This window comes from Zonotrichia leucophrys, chromosome 2 (genome assembly GCF_028769735.1).
Source record: "Zonotrichia leucophrys gambelii isolate GWCS_2022_RI chromosome 2, RI_Zleu_2.0, whole genome shotgun sequence".
NCBI classification, from domain to species: Eukaryota; Metazoa; Chordata; class Aves; order Passeriformes; family Passerellidae; genus Zonotrichia; species Zonotrichia leucophrys.
In genome coordinates, this window is record NC_088171.1 from 64,641,553 (window position 1) to 64,657,775 (window position 16,223).

Genomic DNA, 16,223 nt, shown 5'->3' on the forward strand with positions numbered 1-16,223 from the left:
AATGAGTCGGCCTCTTTGGAACTGCTCAGGGACCAGGGAATTACATAAAGAATGTCTGCAGTGACTCAGATGTTGTGCTTGCAGAGGTAGTTGGAACTAACCTTTCTTTGGTGAATGCCTCGTGATGTGTTTAAGGTGAAGCAGGGATTAGGGAAAATAATCTTAAATCGACAAGGGATGATCTGGAAAGTTCAATAACAAACACTGGCAGTTTGCAACCTTAACAACAAAGATTTATGTTATGTAAAAGAGAGATAACATATATATAATTCAAAAAGGTATCAGAAAGCTAGGATTTCAAACCATTGAGTTTTTTTAAAAAATGTTCCTGCTTCCCTATTCTCTTCTCTTCTACATATCCCAGATCTGTCATATCTGTAAAAAAGGAAATAAGAGTAAAGAATTCCTATCCTTTGGGAAAAAGTTGAGTTAGTGTAATGCAATATTCTCTAGCTAGCCGTCAACAGCCATAACAACTGCTCAGCTGTAACAGCTTCCTGATCCACTTTTCGAGGAACTCATTCTTGAGCTGGCATATTCTAGTGCCGATACCTATGCTCAGGGCCTCTAGAACACAGTTTTAAAATGGTAGATAACTTTAGCTCAGTTACATTTTGACAGGCCTATGAATAACATACAACTCAACCCCATGAACTGGATGCAGGGATTATTACAAAGCCAAGCTGTCTCTGTAGAGTTACATTTTCTTTATGCAGCTCCATTGAAGATCAAGGGTTTTTTTAAAAAAGAATATTCCTGAGGAGCTCTCAATCCCATGGTGACATGAACAAGACTAGGTACATCTCCAAGTTACAGCTCTAAGAGGCCTGCAAGTCACATTAAGTCATAACTGCACTCAGCTCATATCTTCAAATTTGCATTTAAAACTGTACATGCTAGGAACAATCTTTATTCCTTTATTTTTCTTGTTGCTGGTGCCATGGCAGAGGATCCAAGACCATGGAAAATACATCTGTTGGGTTATCAGTACCTCTCTTACCAGAGGCTAACTTACATTTCCTGGGTACCCAAGCTGGTCTAGTAGAAGACATCAGAACCAAAAAGCTTCCACCAGAAAATGAATGATAGGTGTAAAGAAGGTGGTCTATTTTAGCACAATACCAAAGCAGAGGGATAAGAACAGAGCCAGTAGGGAAGGACAAAGTTAACCAAACCCATCTAGGACTGTCAGAAGAGAATCATGTGCTGCTCTGGATTAACAGAAAGACCCACAGTGTCACTAGGTAATAGGCAAAGGAAAGTTGGGTCAGAACAAATGTGGTCAATTAGGTAACAGAAAATTACTTCTTGGCCCGAGTGTGGACAGGAAGAAACTTTAACTGAAAATGCCTTCTTTGGTTAGACAGACTAACTGGTGTTTAGAAACCAAGCTAAGGAAGCAGCTTGGTCTCAGCTTAACACTGTCCCTGTGGGTAGCCCCATTTGTTTATTTTGCCTTGAACCTTCCAACATCCCCTTTGCACAAATCATCTGGTCTACAAACTCTTGGGCACTGTCCTCTCTTCAACCACAGCTTTCCGGCTCCTTCACAAAGCTCCAGGCCTATTATATTTCAACCTGCTTGTCATAAAGCCTAACAAGCTCTTTCAATAGCTTCCTAACACTTGAGAGTTACTGAGCTTTTAGTGCTTCCTCAGCCTTACTTAAAAGAGGCTGGTATTGGAAAATCTAATATATTCAATGTGACAGGGCTGGGTTTGCAAATATACTTGTCTGGTTTCTATTGACATTTAAAAACAATGTTAGTGACAAAAATGTAATTATTCCTAAATTATGGAAACAAGAAGCCAGGCATACTGAATGAACTTTTTTTGAACCTCTATTCATTTCACTTCAGATTTTGGCAGAGAGTTCTGCTGGTTTCTATTTTATCCTAACCAGTTTATCCATGTTCCAGACTTTATATGTTCTCTGGCTGTAAAGCTTTCCTGTGGAATTTGCCCATTGCCACAGAATTGTGCTGGAGAAATCCAGCTCAACTCTGAAAAATAAGAGAATTTTCTTGCGCTCATATGTACAGATAAAATCGAGAACATGCTCTGAAGCATATGCTGACATACGCTGACATAGCTCACTCTCCATCATGTTTCAGGCTGCCTCAAACTGCAGTTCTGAGAGGTGTGAACTACCTCATCAAATTCAGCTGGGGCTGGAAGGATTTCCCTCTTCCAATCTTGAGAGTCTACTGATTTGCACTGTGTCATGGAAATTCATCATTTTTGCTACAGAATTCTGTTTTACTGCAGTCTAATGCTTCCTTTCCTTTCTCCTGACTTTTCTAAAATCCACCTACACAACTGCCTCTTCCTTTCCAATGGCAGTGGGCACAAATTGAAATACAGGGAACTCCATTTAATGCCCTTTTAAGATAAAACTTTTACTGCAGGTATGACTGGACACTGGCACAGGTTGCCCAGAGAGGATGTGGAGTCTCCATGTGTGAAGATACAGAGAACACGACTGGATAACGTACCTGGGCAGCGTTGAGCACTGGGTGTGGACTATTTCCAGTGGTCTCTTCTCACCCAGCCGTTTTGCAATGGGGTGAATTTCCCTGTGGAGGAAGATGTTTGCTGTATTTTAGCATTTGTTCCTCCTGCAGTGTTCCACAGTCCCAGCAAAAACACAGGGACCTAATGAGCCTATAGAGGTCAAGTCCACAGGGTCAGCTTACCAATCCATACACTGTCCTACTGCAGCTAGAAAATGATAATACATCAGCAAGGCCCTATAAAGAAGTTTTCCTGACCAAATGGAAGGGTGCTAAGCATCAGAACTGCCTGGGTAGGAAGTGAAGAGCTGCCTTGATGAATATCTGCCATCTCTCCAGCAAAATGAATTCACAGAGAGGAGAAAAATACTGAAGGAACAAAGATGAGTTTTGGTGCAGAAAGATTAGAGAATACTCACAGATGTACAAGAGGTGATGTTTTGGCAAGGAATCTGAGTCAATGAGCTGTGTACATACCATGACCTCCACAAGCAGCTGTGTTGACTGGATTAATTTCTCGTTCTTCCTACCTCCCACTACAGCAAAGCAATGCTGAGACTTGTGTAAAATAACAGAAGGCATTTCATTGACCACTTTCAGCTGCACAATGCCCATTCTCAAGCCATGTATTCCACTACTGTTATGTTTTACCCTAAACTGTGCTGGGCTTTTGCTTGAACAGATTTAGCCATATCAAATTTAAGTACTTGGTATCAGCTACTCATCCAGGCTCCCCTTAGAACAAATCAAAACAGGCAGATGTCTCGGAAAACCAAAATTTCACTCCCCAGAGTATTGGAGACAAGTGAAAGAAACAGAGGTTCAGAGAAGGTTGCTGAGCATCTAGGTTTCAGCAGAGAACAATTTTTAGGGATCAAAAATTGGTTCATGAGCTTCCTATGATGAGCACTCGCCTTCTCATTGACACAACACTATAAACAAACAAACAAAGCATTCCAAATTTAGTTAACTACCAAATAAATATTTTTAATCTACCCCACAACACTGGTCATCTGATGTGGAGCAATGCAAACTGAAGTCTTCTAGCAACTAAATATTTAAGCCCACCTACAAGGAGCCCAATCAAATGGTCTGATATCTCCTGTTGGCTGCAGCTGGTAAAATGAGAGAAAAGGCTGGTCACCACATTTTCTGTCATTGTCTAAGAAGCAGTAGGTAGGGATCAGAAAGTACTTGAGAGTCACCACCAGGAGCTTCACAATGGACCAAAGAAAATTCAATATATACTTCATTAACAACTGGAAATGAACCAGGGGTGGGAGTGGTGAAAATCAATCTTCAAAACCATTAAGAAATGAAAGCTACCGGTGAGATACCATGACAGCAAAAGTTCCAAAATTGAATGAAGCATGAAAATTGCTTTGGAAGAGTAGGACACAGGTGGGAGTCAGAAATCTTTTTGCCTAATTTTGTCTCTGATGCACTGAAATGACTTTGGCAGATCTTTTATACCCTTTGTGCCTCTGTTTCCACATCTGTAATTCAGATCACAGCTAACCTGGTAACGTTTACCTCACAAGGACATAGAAAGGCTTGAAAGTTGAGATCCACGATGTGGCTTAGGAAACACAATTATTTTTAAAATGAGCACTTGGGAGATGGTCAATAACAGCGCTGAACAGCATCATAAAATCAGGAAGGGCAGACTCAGGCAGGGGCTCAAACAGCTGAAGAAGTGTGTCACCAGCTTAATTCTTCATGGAGACTGGGACTTCTGTTCACTTCCAGAAGCACACACCCGGCTGCCTGCCACATTGTGCTATTAATCAATGCCTAAGCACAAACCAAACAACAAAACCAAACTGCCCAGACCCCACACAGCTGTGACTTCTTGCACCTACACCACAAAGGTCCAATAATATCTTTCTTTGGTGGGAACAAGTGTCCTGAAAGTAACTAATCCATAGTGTCATGAACTGCAAGAGTAGCAAACTGCAAACCGTCCACAGACACTCAGATGACAGCACAGGCAGGAATTCAGCCCTACAGGATGTGGCCTCATTGAAAGATGATGCGCCCTGAGCAGGCCACTTGCTAAAGGTGATACAAGGAAATGCTGCAGGATTAGTTTACATTCCCACCCTTCTTCAAACATCATCTGTATACAAAAAAAAAAAAAAAAAAAGGCAACATGAAAATTAAGGTAATTGAGTTACCATAATGAAACACTGCAATGTGAGCTGATAGGTAACAGTGTCCTTAAACTAGACAAGAAGACTTATTTCCTCGGTTCAAATGCATTAGTGTTAACTAATGACAGCAGGAATTTCATCCCATTTACAACAGGCTGTTTTCGCTATCTGTGAAAAACTGATGTAGTTAAGCCATGGGAAACTGAAGAAAGTTACTGGAATTAGTGAGGGTGCATATGTTTCTGGGTTTCTAGGAAGGCTGAAGTATGAGAAATTCACAAATGTGTGGAAACTTTTGATAGCATTCCAGTTGAAACAAACTTGCAACAAACCCTGCTGAGAGGTTCATTCAACAGGATGAGCTAAGCAAGGAAACAGTCAGTTCTGGCTAGTTGCACGGATATTAGCAGCAGCTGTGAACTCAGTAAACAGCCCTGTTTTCTGGTTGTCAAAGAGCTGCTAAAGCAGATGTGAAATGCATCAAAAATAGGTCACAAACAGAAAACATGCAAGGGAAAGCATCAATTTGAGAGTGACCTGAAAATAAGTAATGCTGGAACATCTCGGTAGTGTTTATAGCCCTGAAGTGTACGCAGCTCAGAGCAGCACGCAACAATAGGCTGCTTCATGGGGTTCTTACGATAGGACCTTCCAGAGGCAGCACTGTCTGTGTAAGGGTGGGGCACTCTCAGCAGCTGAAGCATCAGACACAAGAAAAGGTACTGAACTGTACTCTGCTTTCCTTTGAATTCAGTTTTCTGAGAGAGGCTTTCATTCCTGTCCTTCTCCTCACCCCCAATCCCAAACTCTATAATTAACTCAGACTGAGGTATCATAATGAGCCAAGCGTGGAATTTGCCACTACAAACAGATTACAAACTCACTTTGTCTGATAGGCAGCCCTCACGCAATAGTCATTCCTCCAGGGACTGGAATCGTTGCCAGCATGGTAATTACATTCCCCCTTTTTTCCCTTTCCCTTTTTAAAAGCCCATAGAATCCGTTCCTTGTAATTCCCTCATATGGAGATCCACTCAGATCTACTTCTAGCACTCTTGCAGTACTTAAAACGCTAAAAGGAACAAGATTAAACTCTAAAGGGCAGGTTAAGAAAGATAACGTACTTGGGCTATAACAGGACTAAACAGGGCACTGACGTGTCCCATCATTCCCCCAGGGAGCCTCTGTGGCCTTCACAGCGCAGGTGTGGGATCATCTCTGGCCAAGTGCCTTCAACAAGCTGAGTCCAAGCACCGTAGCCTGGAGCAGGCTCAAACACTTCCCACAGTCTGCAGGCAAGGACAGACACTCTCCTTTATCTGACTGCTTTTACTTCATTACCGTGGCAGGTTCTACCCCTCCACAACCTAAAGACATTGTATCATAAGCATTAATACAGTAAGGCTAATCAGACAGAAAAACAAAATAAACAAAACAAGGCTGTTGATATATTCCATATATGGTAAGGTCAATTCTTATGTTTAACTGGGAACACAGGTCATTTAGTTGCTTAGTCTTAGCAACTAAATCCCTTAAGTAGCAATGGCTCTGAAACAGTGTTTAACACAGAAACACTGAAGAGACTTCATGCTATTAATGTTTTAGACCAGCAACCAAGCTTCCAGAACTTGTCTTCTCTCCTTCAGAGGAAGGGAGGAGAAAAAAAAAAAAACCTACTCTGATCCAACTTAAAAGAAACCCTTTGTGGCTTGCATTCAGTTGGAAGCCTTTGCTGAAACAAATGTTCATTTTAGCATGGATTTCTTAGACACCAGAATCTAGGGTGAAATGTGGTAATTGACAACAAGGTTAAAAATGGCAAGATAAACATAACGATCATTGCTATCAGCAGTTACGTGACAGTGCTCCAAGGTCCTTTTTTTTTAAGCTAGTCAGCTTTTATTATTATCATTCATCTAAGCAATAACTCAAAAGCAGTCATACTTCCTGAAGCTAGTGGTGTGAATCCTGGAGGCTGAAGCATGCTGCTGCACTCCGCTCTTTTGAAGAACAGTTTTCTAGAAAAGGAGCCTACAGAGGGAGAACAGAAAGCTGTTACTTTCCTACGAGGACATAAAAGGATTGTTTCATTCTTTCAGAAGAAATTGGGCTACATACTTGTACTCAGTTCTTGGCCAGCTTGCTCCCTCCCCTCCTCATGGGGCAGCGCGTTACACACATTTGGCTGCTGCTCTCCGAGCGCCACAAGTGCTTTCATTCCAGTGAGGAGTTTGTGAAGCAGCTTGGGTGGGAAGGGACAGCAGCAGATTTAAACTTTGCTGACAAACCATTTAAGAACATACTTTCTGTCTCTACAGGTTGCAGATCATGGGTAAGCTCTCACTTCCAAAACCAGAGCAATATGCATTTTTACCAAGTAAATATCATGCAGACAAATCAGATGGTAACTATTTCAGAAAACCTGGCGTAAGTTCCGTTTACACAATGCTTTCCAAATGTTCCATATTTGCAGAATAAAGATAAAAACTCTGATCTTTGTAGTCTGAACTTGTCTGCTTAGTTTACTTTTCCTTTCTGGCCTAAATAGAACTTTTATGTATATGACTTCTGATTTAACACAGCAAACCTAAATAAATCCCAATGAAAAAACTGTCAGCTGACGAGGTTTGGCTCAGAATTTGGGGCTTCTAACACTTGAACTCTCTTTTCTCAAGTTGTTTTGAGATGCACTTGGGCTGGACTGAAAACAAATCCCATAAACTTCTTCCTTAAATTTTTACTGACTTAGTGAGAGAGAAATCCTTTCTCAAAGACACCTCATAAACTGTTTGTCATCAAATGCTGTTACAGTCAAGCACTGAGTTACCTTTTGTGCTGTGATCTGTTGATAGAATGTTTGAAGCAGTGCTTTCCCCAAGACTTCCACTAGCCACAGCATGTTTTGAAAATCTGAAATGGCTTACTTCAACTTGCCTGCAATGATCTGTGTTTGTCTAGTAGGAAACATAAGGAAGTGAATGATTAATTACACTCTTCCCAGTAATTTAGAAGTGCTGATGAATGCCAGGAAAGATTGTAATGAGTACTGAAAAAACCCCAAAGGCAATACATTGGAAGCCTTATTGTTGCTTTCAACAGACACAAAATAATTAAGTTTGTTAATTAGACATCACCTTTCAAAAATAAGTAACAACAGGTACGTTTCATGCTGTCCATATTTTTGTGCAAAAATCACAAGCTGAGCACAGGCAACCGTAGCCAACAACTGCTCATCATCACAACCCAGCAGCTTAATCTCAAAATTAGCACTGTACACAGACATACACACAGATAATTTCTCTTCAGTAGTCATCTTTCAGTCTGTCATTCACTAAGCAGCTCTGTGCTTCAAGTGCATTCTGTGGTGAAACAAGCAGAAAACACTCTTGTGTTTCACTGTCATGCCAAACTAGGAGATCATGTAAGGTACTTGATTCTGTTACTGGGTTCATGTAATCTTTTGCACAGATCAGAAGGGAAAGTTGCCCATTTGGGAAAATAAAACACACTACATAGTTCCTTCAACTATTTGGAAAGCATTCTAAGCTGTTAATTATGTACACCAGGAATTTGTACAGGATTGGTAAAGTTGAGGATTTTCTCTGAAATAACTCAAAGACATTTTGTTGCTCTACTCACGCTGTATTATTTTCAACATCATACTTTATATAATTAGTTAGCTTAGTAACTGTACAAGGTTTCATAGTTTTACTTAATCATGTGATTCTTTACTGTGAGGGTGGTGAGGCAGTGAACAGGTTGCCCAGAGAATCTGTGGGTGCCCCATCCCTGGCAGTGTTCAAGGCCAAGCTGGATGAGGCTTTGAGTAGCCTGGTCTAGTGAGAGGTGTCCCTGTCCACGGCAGCAGGCCTGGAATGAGAGAATCTTTAGGGTCCCCTTCCAACACAAACCTTTCTACGACCCAACGTGGTTTGCAGATTTCCATGAATTTGAATGAACTGAGTTTTAGAGTTTATGCTTCAGAGAGCTAACAGGAAACCACCACCCTAGCTCCCTCCCTCCCCCCATATATACACATTTTTATCTTTCTTATCCCTCTTGATTACTTACTACAGTGTTGTGGTTGAGGAACACATTCAGGTAAAAAGGGAGCCTGACATTATCAGGAAACAATTCTCTTTAGGAATTATCCAGTATCCATTCCTTTTTATTCTTTCATCCCGACTCTTCCCCTGCACAGGATTGTCACTTTGAAGCAGCACCTTTAAGGGTAAGTTCCAGCATTTTCCTTAAGTAAAAAAAATAATGAAACCAACCAGCTGCAGTGTCAGAATAAAATCCAAGCATAGTAACAAGCCATTTTCCCATTGCAGCATCTATGCTTGCTAAAAGAGGATACTGAAACCCAAAGCAAAGCACAAGGTATAAGTAGTGACAGAATATAGCAGGCAGATGTGTCGCTGCTCTCAATGTCTGCAAAGACGAGAGATTTTTTTAGGCTGCAGAGAAAGGAGATGAAGTGTTGTGCCTGCTGGTTTACACAGCAACATGCCACAGGGAAAAAAAACCCATCCAAACATCTGGGAGGCTACAAACACCAAGGCAGGGCTTGGCACGTATCAAAAGGACACACTAAACAAAACTCCCAGAAAGATGTATGGAGACACTTCCAAGGCACTTTAGGGCAAGTGCCTTAGCCCTGTACAGGAGTCAGCAGCCATCCAAAGAGATCCTGGACAGAGCACAGAGTGAGCAGGGATGCTGCCAGCCCAGGCCCCGTGGCAGAGGGATGGCAGAGGTGACCAAAGCAGCACAAAACACCAGCAGGGCACCCAGAGTGGAAGCACGGTTACGGGCTGTGTGCGCGTTCCTGTGCGAGCCCTTTCACGCACGCGGAGGCCACACGTGGCCAAATGTGGCAGTGCCTTGTGCTGCACCTGCTGCAGAGCTCTCCCAGCCACAGAAGTGGGGCAAATTCCCATTATGCGCTCAGGGCACAGACCATGAAGCACATCTTTAACTGCCCCCCGAAACGCTTAACCCAGCCCGGGAGGTTGAAGAGGCAGATGCAAATTGTCTTCCCAGCCCCTCCAGCTTCAGCAGCAGTCTGGTACCAGTGTCCTTCCCTAGGGCACATCCCTACGAGTTCCCCAGGGAACAAGGGGCTCTGCCTGAGCTGCAGCCCAGCAGGCAAACAAGGGCCACCCTCCCAGAGAGAACGAGCAGGGCAGCCAAGAGCAGGAGGAGCCAACAAGTGAGGGATCATTTGTAGCTGTCCCCTCCCCTTCTCAGCACTTAGATTTACACAGAGTGCTTGTTCTGCCCCAAAAGAGCACAAGTCACTTGTCAGAGCACCCTAAAGTCCCAATTAACAACCTTACCATACCCCTGTACAAGACAAGGTGGACCTTCAAGGCAGACACACCAACTTCATATCCACTGATCCTGATGAGGGAATTTAGCTGCCCTCACAACACATGGATGCTTCTGCTTTGTGAGAGACATGATCGATGGAATTGACTGAAGGATCCCCAAGAGGCATTCTGAATCCTCAGCCTGGACACTGGGGGAACAAGCAGGAGCAACCCACTGGGACCTGAGGCTCACACTGCTTACCTGCAAAGTGAATTCCAAAGGAGCATATCAAAGTTACGTGATGTTATAACCTTTGCTATGAGAAATCCTGCTGAAACTTTTATTAATGCAGAAAAAAAAAATCCTGAATTTCCTTTCTAACATGCTAGAGACAACTGTGTCCAAGCCCTAAGCAATGCTTCATGGCACATGAAGGACAGATTCACTTAAACTAATAGATAAGTAGTAGAATACTATTAAGTAGTAGTATTACTATTAAGTCACTTGATAATTATTCGAAATCAGATGATTGAGGAAGAGGCTTTATCTAGGAATAAAAGCTCAGCTGTTTTTTCCTCCAACACAAAACACTGCTGTAAGGATTCCAGCCTGGAAAAAAAACCCCTACGCAACAATAAATGTAGAAATGCGCCCAAAGATTTCCTAAGTCCATGCTGCAGGCACTCAGGAGTAAATGTGATCACTACATATTATGTTGGCAACTATGTGATATTTACATTCACTTCAGTATGGCAAACTGTGGAACGTGATTAAATGGGAGACAATACAGAGAGGGCCAGAAAGGCTGAAAGGGTTGGGAAAACAATAATGAAGAGAAAGCGTTAAAGTACTTTTTTGTTTAGTCAAAGAAAGAAGAAATGAGAGACAGTAATAGGTTTCCAAAGTGTAAAAAGTTGGGCTTTTAGACACTAAAAGATTGCATATGACCCTTTTTACACGTATTATCGCGAACACAATTTTCAATAGAGAGGATTGAGTTAAGTATTATGAGGAGAGCCTTTCCAGCTCTAGGTGTAATTACACAATAGAACCCAGGGGATCGTGGTAAACTCCTCGCTGGAGGGGCTTTAGTTAGAAACTCATCTGTCAAGAGAGCTTAAGTGCTGCCTAAAGGCTGGCGACGTACAGGCTGACCTCCTGAAGGGCACTGCAGGCTTGCCTTCGGCCGCGCTCCGCATCTCGCAGGGGTCAGGCCGGCGGTGACCGCCCGGCCCCTCACGGCCCCCACGCAGCACGGGCAGCGCGCACCCGCCGGAGCCCGCCCGTTCCGCTCGCGCCGGTGCTTGTCCCTGTGCCCCCGGCCCGAGCGGCCGCGCACCGCCGGATCCCAGCGACAGCCTCGGGGCCACCGACGAACAGGGGACGGCACACGGGGCGCTGCTCCCCGCTACCGTGCCGAGAGCGTAGGGAAAGGGTTAAAATAGCTAAAAATACCTACAAAAATGGGGGGGGGCGGGATTATACTTCATCTAGGATTACCAGCAGGACATTGCACTGCAAGTGCCCGCTGCTGTACCGACAGCCCTCACAGCCGCGGCCTGCGGGGCAGCTCTGGGTGGGCGGCGGGAGCTGCGCGCCCCCTGGCGGCCGCGCCCGGCACCGGCAGGATCGCGGCCGAGACCCGCTGTGTGGAATGGCACGCGACCGGCCGCGAGACCCGGCGCGCGACAAGGCACGAGACCGGGCACGCGACAAGGCACGCGCACCTGAGCGCGACAAGGCACGAGACCAGCCACGAGATCCGGCCGCGCGACAGGCCGCGAGCTTCGCCCACGCGACAGGGCATGCGCACTTGCGCGAGAAGTACCACGCGACAGCGCACGTGCATTTGCACGTGTACCTGCGCGAGACATAGCACGCGAAACGTCACGCGCACCTGCGCGAGACAGGGCGCGCGATCCGGGCTCGCGACAAGGCGCGCGAGCCGCTGGCACGCGGCGAGGCGCGTGCACCTGCGCGAGACATAGCACGCGAAAGTCGGCCGCGCGACAGGGCACGCGCACTTGCGCGAGACGCCGGCACGCGACAGGGCGCGAGATCCGAGCTCGCGACGAGGCTCGAGACCTTGGCACGCGACAAGGCATGTGCACCTGCACGAGGGATACCACGCGACAGGGCACGCGCAGCTGCGCGAGATGCCGGCACGCGACAAGGCACGTGCACTGGCGCGAGGTATAGCGCGCGACAGGACGCGAGTCACGCGCACCGGCGCGAGACCCAAGCACGCAAGAGAGCGCGGGACAGGCCGCGCGCTGTTGGCACAAGCGCAGTGGCCGCGGTGGCACGGGACAGCGCCCAACGGCCGCGGGCGGGGCCGGAGCGGCTGAGGCGGGGAGGCCGCAGTGACGCCCAGCACTGACCAGCCCGCCCCGCCCGCAGCCGCACTCAGCCGGCGTGGCCCGAGGGCGAGCCTTGCCGAGGAGGAGGAGGTGGTGAAGGAGTAAGCGAGCCCGTGACTTGCCACCTCCCAGAAGCAGGGCGGAGGGGAAGGGGAAAACACAGCTGACCTTAGAACCGGCTCTCTGCTGAGTCCAAACCCCGACGAAGGCGAGCAGGGGTGGTCAGAAGGGAAGCGAAGCATAACGGGCTGTGAGGTCAGAGGAGCAGACAAGGGGAAGATGCTGTGTAGGAACACGTAGAGGCAAACCTGGGATGGCTTCAACTCCCACCCAGAAAGGGGGAATTAATTTGTTTTTGGAGCTGCGGCTGCAGCCTCAGCGGGATTTGCGCTATCCTGAGCTGCTGCTGCTTCTCCCAGGCACAGGCTGGCACAGACCTTGACAAGACACACCACAAACCCCCCATGCCCATTCTTTTCCATTGGGAACCAACAGCCCAGTTCCTCCTCCCTGCTCCCAGACCCATGAAAGCATGATTTTCAAACCATAGCCTGCTGCTGTAAACCTTTAATTTAACAAACTAAAATACTACAAGGTGTTACTATAATCTGTTGGGACCTGTTGCTGTAAAGTGATTTTGACAATATCAAAACACAAGGAAAGCTCATGTAGCAAAGTCAAAACTATGTAGTAGAAAATGAACTTAATCTGAAGCTTCAACTCTGTTTTTAATTTATATCTCATGATAATTGAAATTCAGTTTGGGCTCGTTTCTCATTTTCATTTAAAAGTTACACACATTTGAAAGCCGTCAGGTGCTTGTTTCTGCTCTAGAAGCATACCCACACTTGCCTGTGCTTTCTCCTCAGCAAAAATCAGCCCCATTGACCTTCTTCAGTGGTTTCAGCAGGTTGGTGCTTCCCCCACACACGCCAAGGTCACATCGTACAGGGTCAGTGATGTTACAGCTCCTTGTTTTCCATTAAGGAGTCCCATGGGGCCGGAGGCCTGGGCCTACCAGTACTATTTTAGCATCATAATCATCATATCCGTGAGTGAGCACAGCTTCCCTGCAATTTAATTTACTGTTTAAACAAGCACAAACCTCACAGAATGTCTGCCCTCCAATTACTCTGGTGTCTCTGAACTACCTCTAATCTCTTCCTAAAAGAGATTCAAGGACAGCAGAATAAAGCAATACAAAAAGTTCTACTGATTTCCAAATCCCAACCACAGGAAGTCACTTAACTGAAAAAATAGCGACCTGTTACTAGCGCTACATGGAGAGAAAGGAACACATACACCCCCCAAGAAAAACCCAAACACCAAACCTAAGTCTAACTGGTAGTGGGATCTTGCAGATTTACTGACTGAAGTCCCACTAATGTCAGTGTGACAGAGAAATGGCAGAGCTGTCTTGGCATCAACTGCCCTACAGCATTCCTGAAGTTTTCCATAATCGAGCAAATAGCTGTCAACTTCTTACTGCTTAGAGACCTCAGCATTTTATAACAGAGATCCTGATTCCTGCAGAGTAGATTGAAGTCCCATTACAAGAGTCTTTCTTCTCTTATTTACATTTAGCATCACCTTCAGAAATCATCTCAGATCTCCAGAAGTCCATGGATCATGGTTAAATACTTTCTCAGACACAAGTATACGCTTCAGAGCCTTGAAAACCTAGCGCAACTGGGCAGGCAGCCAGAGTCTGTCTTCAGACTTTTTTTGACTGGCATGACTTAACAGCATCCCTTTTATTTATTTATATGAGGTACTCTTGTGACAGAATGGGGAAGATATACACAGAGATGTTAAGTATCTGTTCAGCTCTTCCCCATCATCTGTATCATGCTGGCACAGTGCCTTGCAGAAAGCACTGGAGCCTATCCATTTGCATCCTTGGCTAGGAGTGGATTGCCAGGCAGGGTAGAACACACCGACAGTGCATTCCTGTATCCCTGCAAGCAAATCCTTGGCATGTCATGCATGCCACTCAGATATATTCAATTAGTGCATCAGTATTTATGCCTGTGTACCTGAATCTGAACTGCAGACAGATGTGTGTAGTACTTACTGGAGCACCTCCCCCTGAGGAGGGGTGTAAACAGGGAGGTGACTGAAATTATTTAAAAGTTCATACATGTCTCTGAGGCTGCTCACTCAAGTGTCACAGACATCTTTTCATGAAAAATCCTTTCCTTAGGATTTTTCCTCCTGAGAAGCTGGGAAGCCTCAAGAACAAAATGTAAACAATGATTATCTGCTGCTGTGGAATGCAACAGGTGGATCTTTGATTGGCCCATCTTAGATGTTTATAATTAATGGCCAATCACAGCTCAGCTGGCTCAGACAGAGAGTCCGAGACAGAGCCTTTGTTATCATTCTTTCTTTTCTATTCTTAGCCTAGCCTTCTGATGAAATCTTTTATTCTTTTAGCATAGTTTTAATGTGATATATATAATAAAATAATAAATCAACCCTTCTGAAACATGGAGTCAGATCCTTCGTCTCTTCCCTCATCCAGGAACCCCTGAGAACACGGTGACACTCAAGGACCGTGCTCTGAGAAGCAAGTGAGCAGACTGGAGTGCACACTCATCACTAACTGCAGTCCAGCCTGTGCTTATTCCAGTGCCCTGCAGAATTCTTCATTCTCCTGCTTTACACGCACCTATTGAAACTATTTCCAAACTCTTGTGACAAGGGACTGGGAGAGAAGGAAGGCACAGACAGACCAGGTTGTTTTGTGTTCTCCAGAATACAGAACTGTGCTGTGATGGAATTAAAATACTACTTCCTACATACAAAGCAAGCAAGTATAGTTTGGAAGAGAGCACTGCAGAGAGACAAAAGCAGTAGAGATGTGCAAGATGTGCAAGATAATGGGAAATCCTTGTTGAACAAATGGAGAGGAAAGCAGCTCAGACATCTGTGAACTCTGAAAGAAGCAAGTGTGTGGCAGGGACAAACCCAGTTCGTCATAACACCTCATAGTAGGGTGACTAAAGCAACCAAGGAAAAAAAAAGCTGTTTAGCATGATGTGAAATTATGCTGTGCACATTTTTCCCTTTAACTTTGTTTTCAGTTTTGTAATTAGCAGTTCATTGTGTGCTCTGCTAGAATCACAGTGTTTCATTTGCAGCACAAAGAGTGACTCAGGCAAGCAGCACCTCTGAACAGCAAGCAGAGTGCCACAGACAAACTCCTGGGTGCTCAGGGGCACCAGGCCACACTCCCCATCTCACTGATGGTGGCAGGGTGCAGACACAGATAGGTTTTCCTCTGCTGGGTGTTAGCCAAGCCCTCTCCTCCAGCCCTTGAGAAGGAATGACACAGCTCCCACCACAGATAGCCTGCCATTTAATTTTCTGGAAGCAAACAGAAGTTACCTTTGCCTTCCTCTGGGTAAAGAATGGGGTGTGATACACACACATATTAAATTCCTTGATTAAAATTAAATCCTTTGCCACAAGGATATTTTAATGACATTTTGTGTCAGACACCACCACCATATATTGCTTCCTATGTATCCTGGGAAACACTTGCCCCCAGTTTTCAGGCAAGCAGCCTGCCCCTGTGCTATGGTCTGCTCCAAAGCCTCAAGATAGTGATAGAAAGAGGAAAAAACCCAACAAAACCTAACACCTCTAACTCTCCCACACTGACTTTAGTACACATTATGCTTAGCTGGTAGACTAGGCTTTTGTACCAGAGGAGATTACCCAGATCTGCAGTAGCACAGACAAGGATGTGCATGTGTTCTGCTGCCTATAAATAGGCTCTCCACTTAACAAAAACACAACCCAAACAGCCAGCTGTTAACAACTAGACCACAGAGTCTAGGCAGCAATTGCTGCTTGCTGAATAAATCTGTGCAACCT

At 45.1% G+C, this 16,223-nt stretch overlaps 1 protein-coding gene across 2 annotated transcripts in view; it reads right to left on the minus strand.

Annotated features, from left to right (window-relative positions):
* The window catches only part of ATXN1 (ataxin 1), a 334,709-nt gene that overhangs the window by 296,703 nt on the left and 21,783 nt on the right, over positions 1–16,223 (minus strand). Inside the window, exons 2-7 of one of the 2 annotated variants that reach the window (XM_064705217.1) lie at positions 8,737–8,914; positions 7,493–7,619; positions 6,784–6,907; positions 6,610–6,696; positions 5,790–5,954; positions 2,495–2,575 (exon numbers count right to left, since the gene is read on the minus strand). The exons of the other annotated variant lie outside the window; for it this stretch is intronic. The gene's annotated coding sequence lies outside the window, so the exon portion shown is untranslated. The remainder of the gene's footprint in view (positions 1–2,494; positions 2,576–5,789; positions 5,955–6,609; positions 6,697–6,783; positions 6,908–7,492; positions 7,620–8,736; positions 8,915–16,223) is intronic. 2 annotated transcript variants of the gene reach the window in all.